Source organism: Lepisosteus oculatus, unplaced genomic scaffold (assembly GCF_040954835.1).
Source record: "Lepisosteus oculatus isolate fLepOcu1 unplaced genomic scaffold, fLepOcu1.hap2 HAP2_SCAFFOLD_69, whole genome shotgun sequence".
Lineage (NCBI taxonomy): Eukaryota > Metazoa > Chordata > Actinopteri > Semionotiformes > Lepisosteidae > Lepisosteus > Lepisosteus oculatus.
Window position 1 is genome coordinate 632,617 of NW_027168246.1, and position 7,356 is coordinate 639,972.

Below are 7,356 nucleotides of genomic sequence, written 5' to 3' on the forward strand. Positions count from 1 at the left end.
GCAGTCAAACATTGCATTGCTATCGTCGTGGTGAACTATTTCTCCGCTGTTTAAAACTTGTTTGGTAAGTGTCATCAAATATGCTTGTCAATTTGTAGCGAAATCGATATACTGTATCATAATCCTTCAGCTATCTATAATGTAGTGAAACGGCTAATTAATATTGATCAATTCCCTTATTCACAGTGACTTTTGCTCAAACCCCTGTTGCATAATGGGTTAATTTTATATAAAAAAACATTTATATCATAGATATAATACAAGCTTTGAAATGAAATAGCACATTTCCAGGTTTCAGTTAAACATTTTTAAAAAAGCTCATGACTTTAAGCATTCTGAACATTGAGAATGTTATTTGGGAAACAAATGTTTATTATAATGTTTATGTTTAGGATCTGTCTCCTACTGAGTCAGCATGCAGCATTCAACACCATTAGGTTTAATATTAAAAAGTTGTGTATTTCCTGAATTGTTTTTTTTTATTCTTTTCTATTAGACCATACTAGACTGTGCAGGATATCATTTATTTGCCATTTTTGCCTTTTCCAGATACCTGGGAAACAAAGCTCATATCTCATTTGCCAATGGAGCCCAGTCCTAAGCCTGGTGCTCTGTCCCCCTCCCCGAAGGACACAGACTCGAATCGACCCGCGCCCTTAAGGCAACAGGATCTGATCTCCACGTACTGCCCGCCTCCCAAGATACAGCTTCTGAAGGACACCTTCCAAGAGAAACTGATGCAGGAAAAGGAGAAAACAATGATCGCCATGTACAATCGGCGGCAGGAGGCAGCTCTACAGAAGATGAGAAAATGTTTCCAATATGTCAAATACGCTGCGGAGAAGAAGATGGGGAACAGCTATCGCTTCCAAGCCCAACAGGGCCCCGAGAAGAACATTGTGGGGTATGATCGGTCTTACCCCCTGAAGCCTATGGGTAACAGGAAAGTCTCCGGCCCTGGTGAGGTTCGGGCTGTGGACCGCCCGGACGCACAGAGTGATTCCTTGTTTGCCCCCACCCCGCCTCAGGATGGTCATGAGAGGCCCTGCGAGAGGCCGGGCAGGAGGGGCTCAACTGTCCTCCCCATGGTGGCGACCCCTCCAGGGCAATGCCCTTCTCATGCCAATGGGAAGGAGCACTTTCAGTTGCAAGAGGAGCTACGAAAAGTGGCCGAGGCAGAGTCCGCGCTGAAGGACGAGATTCGCCAGAAGGAGGCCATGATGCAGGCGAAGCTCTTCAGAGCTCAGGAGGAGCTGAGGATGGTTCCGAGAGAGATGGAAGACTCCAGAGAGGTGGCCGGAAGGGAAAATAGAGGCGAGGCAGAGCGAGCTTTGCCCCAGAGGACCATGGGCCAACCACCGCTCTAAGGCCGTGCCTCTTCTGACCTGCAGAATGGAGAAGCAAAAAGCCTTCACTCCAAGGAAAGCCCTTCCTATCAGAGGAGACAACCTTGATTATGGTTCTCCAATGGAAGATGGCGGATGCGCAGAATCTCACTTTCCCTCTGCGCTTTCCCATCAGGAGAGACGTCAAGTGAGCCCTTGCAGCCGTGGGCTAGAAGACGTCCCCTGTGGAAGGAGAAAGTATCTCAAGAAAGCAAGGCTCCCTGAAAGCGACGTGTCAGCGGCACAGGCCGCGCAGGGCCACTTCAGAAATAAGACCACATGTCTGGATGAACAAACTCTGTCAGTGGAAAACAGATATTTGTCCCCTACAAGTCTGATGTGCCCTACCGCTGAGCAATTTCCATATGAGAATAGCCAGAGTGGAAACCCTCAGCTGGTGCCCTGTGAACTGTGTCACGGGAAGTTTGCTGTAGAGAGGCTGGAGAAACACAGCAAGATCTGCAAGAAGCTTCAGAATTCAAAGAGGAAGGTTTTTGACTCTTTCAAGCACAGGGCCAAGGGAACAGAACTGGAGACATACATCCATAAGAAGAAGGTTAAACCGCCAATCGTGGTAAGGGCTATCCTTAAACTCTTTCCAAGCTTCCCTTTTTTTCTCCTAGAGTCAGACTCAGCTTATAAATCAATGTAAACAATAAATAAGTGTTTTATGAAGTACTCTTCTGAAAAACTGCCGCAAAGGCACATTTGCCAGACAGAATAAATGTGTCTTAGTGACTTCTGAATTCTGTTGTAAAAATCTACATATCAAGCAAATAGCACTCACAGGAAACAAAACCATAACTACGTAAATTGTACTCTCTACCCAATGACCTGAAAGGTGGCCCCAGAAAGCTACGTTATTACTGTATTGATATTTTCTTGCCTTGTGAATGGTTTGCGACCAGACTGTGTACGCAGTGCTAGTCTGGACTTTTTCTGGAAGCTGTTTTATTGGTTTCATTCCCTGTTCCCAGCTGAGAAAGAACAACTGGAGGCAGAAGCACGAGGATTTCATTCGGAGCATCAAACAGGCCAGGGAGGTGCAGCAGGTGATCACGCAAGGAGGGAAAGTTGTGAACCTGCCCCAGCCCCCCGCGAATCCAAACCCCGACTACGTGCCCTGCCCTCACTGCGGCCGGCGCTTTGCCCCCAGGCCGGCACAGAGGCACATCCCCAAGTGTCAGCACATCAGGAGCCGCCCTCCTCCTCCTCCTCGCAGATGAAAACTGATGTGAAGAAGAGCAAAAGAGTCATGATCTTGGCTCACGACTCACGTCCTGCTTTTTCTTTTTAGAAACACATTTAGCACAGTTCATCCGTATGATGATGAAAAAAAAATGTTACCTTATTTTAATTAAATGATTTTTTTTTGGTGGACTGGTGTTTGCGTAGCTGTGGTTATTTCAGTTTTTCTCTTATCATTCATACACCTTGACCTCCTAAAAATAATTTTTCAACCTGGAACGTACAATTAGCAGGCAATAGAACAGGTCACATTGGTCTTGGAACCATCAAAAAGCAGTATTCACACATTCTCGGCATCAATTTTCCTTAAAAACAACTGAAAAAGCAAGGTAAAGAGTGATTGATTTTTTTAATGAAAGTTATTTGATTTAATTTATTTAATTTTCATAATATTTGAAATATGTTGGGATTAATGTGACTCAATATTATCTGCAGCTCTTACACTCCAGGCACCTGATAAAGTGGAACGCAGTGTCTTTGCCTTACATGGCGCTCAGCTCTTCCTCAATCCCAGCAGAAGCAGCAGCCTCCGGGTCCTGCCTCATGCACAGCTTAAAATGCAACACCAAGTAATACAACAAACAACAGGGAAAACCATTCACGATCAGACACATCCGTTGATTGCTGGCTCTCAGTAAAGGGACATTGCATCATTACATCACAAAATAGACTACATTTCAAGGTTAAAGAATTACCATGTTCTGCGATTCAGAACGAGGCAGCAAAACTTCCTATAATCTGTTGTGGCCCTGTGACATTGTAAAGGAGCAGGCTTGTGAATACATCTCGTTTAATCCAATGGAAATATTGCTCTCAACTTTTTTACGTTTTTGCCAATAAATAATACTACATTGTTAACTCTGCATAAAGAACCTTGGAATGGAACGTTTTTTGCAGTGAAATGTTTGCTGCATAACCTATACCCTTTCTCTCCTACATCGCATTGCATTAGTCATTACAGTGATTAGTGAGCAGGAAGGGCTGCATCACATCGCAATTTGTGTGGAACTTGAATGCGAATTTGTTACAACATGGCGTAACTTACAGTCCTTTCACAAAATTCATGATTTTGTGCTCAATTTTGAGTTTGTAAAGTTTTTCTATAATGTCAATGATTTTATTTTGTGACTGATATTAAATAATTTTGTGTCTGCAAAATTGGGACTGTAGTTCCACCTTAACCTACTAGTACTGTATGTCTTTGGACTGTGGGAAGAAACTGGAGCACCTGGAAGAAATCCACACAAATGAAGGGAGAACATACAATTCCATCCAGACTGCACCCCAGGAATTGAACCCAGGACCCCAGCTCTGTGAACCACAGTGCCACCTCATTGCTATAGTCACTATAATTAATGTCAAAACTCATTTGCAAATGAGCAGCCTGGGATCCAAAAGGATCAAGACAAGGATCCAAACAAAGCACTATCCCAAAGCTTGGCTTTGTACAGTATATCATACAGGGCTTGATGCAGATAATCTAAGTCCATGCAATAATTGCTAAGGGAAAGTGACTTTGTGTTTTTGGAGGGAAGTCACTCAACATGGAGCTGTGTTAGTGAAATGATTGTTCTGATGTACGGCTGATGTCCAAACACTGAAAACATGATTGTATATGCAATCGCACTCCCGAGCTCCATTGGGTATGGTTAAAATAACTTTTTATAGTTCATCACATTCAAAGTGTGTGTACCTGATGAAAGTGTAACACGCATTTGGAGGAGTTATTCAGGATTTTCTTTCATTCAACTATTTCAAGACCCATTATTTTCAGATGTTGTAGTATACGTGAATAATGAAAGGCCTTCATATTACACAATGAAGGAATGACTTCGCAGGTGAGAAGAATAAAAGATTAATTCAGCTCACTTTGGGGAGTTTCACAATGGCCCTCCTTAAAGAAATGTGGGTTTGATTAAAGGAGTGAAGAAAAAGCACTGAATAATGTTTGCTTCTGTAAACGTAATCATCTCAAAATATGGTTAAAGAAATTGAAGAAGGTTAAACATAATCCAAAACGTATAAGGTCAATTTAAATACACCCAGAATTCTAGTGTTTATGCAATGCATCTGTGGGTTGATATGAAATACGGCCGTTCTTAAACTAAACGAGGTTATCGAGAGCATATTCCGATTACGGCTGTGGCCAGTTGTACTGTGAACTGAGAGGACCGTATCTTATCCTGAACTGACTGTGCAAATACCGTCCTCTGCTGGCAGAAGGAATAGATTACAACGGCACTGTATTGGCGATTAGTCCTATTGCTAGAATATTGAAACAACAAGGAGTCCGCGGAGTCAAGCAATGCAGAATAAACAAGTACCTGAAATTCAATAGGATTTTGTGTATTGATTACAAATAGGTGTGAATTTCTCATGTACAGTGGTATTCATGGATTCCTTACACAAGCACCCGTTGTTATGATACTTTCGTAATCTGAATATAAATCTGTTATCTACTTGAAACTGTAATTATTGAATAGATTAATGTCTTTGAAATGCTTCATTAACTGGGCAGTTTCCATGTTTGGAAATGTTTTTATTTTGATTGCTGATTGCTAGGTACTGTATGTTTGATAGGCATGCTGTTAATATTTTCTACAAATAAGACAGTTATGCTGCAGTAAGTTCTATATAAGTTATATAACATAAGTTATATTTTGTTCTGAGGTCAATTTGAATCTCATACTAAATTACTGGTGTCCTTTTATCTGAGAAACACTACCTGATTGATCACCTGATGCCTAGAAATTAGCATGCACAGTAGCCCAGTGTTTAGCATTGCTAGCTCACAGTGCTGAGGCCCTGGGTACACTTCTGGACCTGGGGTGCTATCTGTATGGAGCTTGTATGTTCTCCCCATGTTTGCATGAGTTTGCTTTGGGTGCTCCGGCTTCCTCCCACACTTCAAAGAACTACTGGTAGGTTAATTGGCTTCTGGGATAATTGGTGAGTGTCTGTGTCTTCCCTGCATTGGACTACCATCCAGTCCCAGGTATCTCCTGCTTATTACTTTCTGAGGCTCTGGCTCCCCCGTGACCCCCCGACCCCCTGACCACCTGACCCTGAATTGGATGAAGCGGTTAGAAAATGGGTGGTTTCTGTTATGCTCTGGTCATGCTCTGCCATAGCAACAACTTGTAAAAAATGCAGATGCTAGGATTTAACTCAAAGAAGGAGCTCAGATCACTGTGTTGGCATCACTGTACAGGTGTCCGGTGTGTTTTAGAACATATGTTAAAATCTTATTTACTAACTTCTAGACTTTTTACCCCCCATATCAGTCTGCAGGTGCACAGTGGTCTGTGGACACCCTCCTTGCTCTGTCGTAAAAGAGGATATAAAAAGCAACTGGTTTTGCTTTAATGCACTGAGACTGTGGAACTCACAGAACTCTCTTGTCAGAAAGGCAGCTTCTAACAGCTTTTAAGTGAAGACTAAGAACACTTTTCTATTTTATTAAAATAGATTATATATGTTTTGTTTAAATATATGTTATAAATGTTAAAACGACAGCTCGTATAAGCTTGTATTTTTACCTTTCGATCATTTTTAGAATTGCTTTGAGTTGCTTTTACCATGATAAACAGTACAAAATATGAGGTGTTGAACTTGTCTAAAGTTTTAAAGCGCTTTATGACGTAAAGTGTGATGACAGTCCTTGGCGGTCTATGTAACAATTCTTCTTGAAGTAGGTCATCGGGCCAACAGTATACAAACATTACAGCTCAAGTGCTTTTGTATCTGAACGCTTTTAGGTAAGTTATTTAGCAGCTGCGGTATTAATAATGATTTTAATGGCAAATTCAATTGCAGGTAAAATAAAAATGGCGGATAACTTTCTTTCTAGCTTCGTGAAGCGGTCGCGCTATATTATACATATATACCATAATAAGAAACATAATATGTACAGTAGAATTTTTCACTTTAAGCTGGCATTATCCAGAACCGGGTCAGGGCCCGGACCCGGACCGTGCAGTGTGGTCCGTCGGCCTTCTAAAGATGTTTAGGAGATCGGGGCGCCCTTGGATTTGATTAGAAACTTGCATAATTTCTTAAATTGACCCCATTATCTTAAAAAAAACGGCCAGGCCAAGACCAAAGCATGAAGGCTGCGAGGATCGGGGGACTCTCATTTTTGGTCACAGCGTACAGTAGTAGATCAGTAACCTCTGTTTATCGTGATAACCTTTAATTATTTTCCAGTACTTTTTTAAATGTTAAAACACATTGTCTCGCCAGTTTTGCTAAAGATACGGTTTTAGTGTTTACGCATAAATTTGTAAGCCGTAGGTTTAAATCTCGTGGTCTTATTTTCTGCATTTTCCTCGTAAGGGAAGGCGCTCGTTTGCGATTTACGCGCTGAATATTGTAAGCAGAGGAGCCTTAAGGCACAGCCTCGCCTTAACACCATCGTTTGCATTGTCATTGTCATCCAGAAAAGCAGTCGTAAGAAAATGAATCTGTGGCGGCTCCGAACATTAAAAAAACTATATCTAGACTGCAAATACATCCCAATCTTACTATCAACACGTTTTAAGACCCCTCTCCTTTCCACCGGTATACAAGCTAAGAGAGAAATATTGGAAATCCCATCTGAAGTAGCCCTCGTCTCACCTTCGGAGCTGTGAGCGATGGGGATCATAATTAAAAGGGGTACAGTTACTTTGAAAATGTGTATGTGATACTTAAATTTAAATAAAATAAAAAGATAAATTATATA